Below are 1,456 nucleotides of genomic sequence, written 5' to 3' on the forward strand. Positions count from 1 at the left end.
GTACTAGTTTTTTTGGTGGCGATGAAAATCTATAATAAAGAACATCATTTCAAAATTTCAAGCAAATTCGCTTGAATACATCCTTCATCATCATCAGCGTACACCAGTCTACTGATGGATATAGGCTTCTTCCATGGTGCGCCACAATACTGTCTTCAGCCCCTCGAATCTCTCCGCCGCCAGCAACCCTATTAAGGTCGTCCGTGCACCGTGCCTCAGGACGCCCTACCCTACGTTTTCCCGCCCATACTCAGCATAAAATATATTCTTCACCTAAAGAGGTATCCACAAAGAAAAACCCGAGCTCATTTGAACTAAGGGCCGAGTTACTATGGAAACCAGAATATGGACTTTGTTAACGCGCTAATTATAATCCCGTAAAATTAAAGTAAACAAATAAAATCATTTTTACATGGTTTCTATTGTTTGTGCTCATAAGCGTGACATTGGGAACATGATTGATTTGCTTCGGCAGTTCATTAGCGGGCGCCGGCGCGTTATAAGCGGGCGCGCGCGCCCGGCAGCGGGCACCCGTCTCCCCGCCATGTCTCCGCTCACTCGCTCGCTGCTTCGCTCGCCACCGCCGCGCTGCTGCATAGTGCATGCGCCGCGCCAAAAAAAGTAGGCGATCAGTGCACTACTGAATCACAGGGTGAGTTATCCTTTATGATTTAAAACAATATATGTCCACTATTGACGACCAGATGGCCTAGTGGTTAGAGAACCTGACTACGAAGCTTGAGGTCCCGGGTTCGATTCCCGTGTCGGGGCAGATATTTGTATGAAAAATACGAATGTTTGTTCTCGGGCCTTGGGTGTTTAATATGTATTTAAGTACGAGTATGTATCTATCTATATAATTATCTTTATCCGTTGCTTAGTATCCATAACACAAGCTTATTTTGGGACTAGGTCAATTGGTGTGAATTGTCTTGTGATATTTTTTTATTTACTATTAACGTGCTCACTGCGTGTCCGATTTTTATTTTTACACTTATTTTACGTGTTAACTGCTTGGATTAGTTGACTCTAGGCTACTAATTAAGGCAAACTAGAAGTATGATAACTAGACATATGATATATATGCGTGTGGTTGTATTAATACTAAAGTATGAGTACCAAAGCTCTAGCGCCACAAACTGCCCTGCGGTGACCGACTGCACTGATGCCATCACAACGGCATCGGACGATGGGATCGTCATATATCTACGCCTTTATTATTATTATTAATAAGGCTCTTTGAATCTGAAAGTCGTGTAAACTTGTTTCAAAGTGTGAAAAAGAAGAATTGTTTCGTTATGACGATATTATCTGCAGGATCCTTGCTGGGCACACCGCATAACTTGCCAGCCGTGTATATTCGCCCAGGAGTCCAAGACGCTTCGGTGGACATACCAAATGTGAGTGTTGCTTTTCTTTCAAAATGTTTGTGTAAGTTTACCATACTGCTTAAAAT

This window comes from Choristoneura fumiferana, chromosome 3 (genome assembly GCF_025370935.1).
Source record: "Choristoneura fumiferana chromosome 3, NRCan_CFum_1, whole genome shotgun sequence".
Taxonomy (NCBI): Eukaryota; Metazoa; Arthropoda; class Insecta; order Lepidoptera; family Tortricidae; genus Choristoneura; species Choristoneura fumiferana.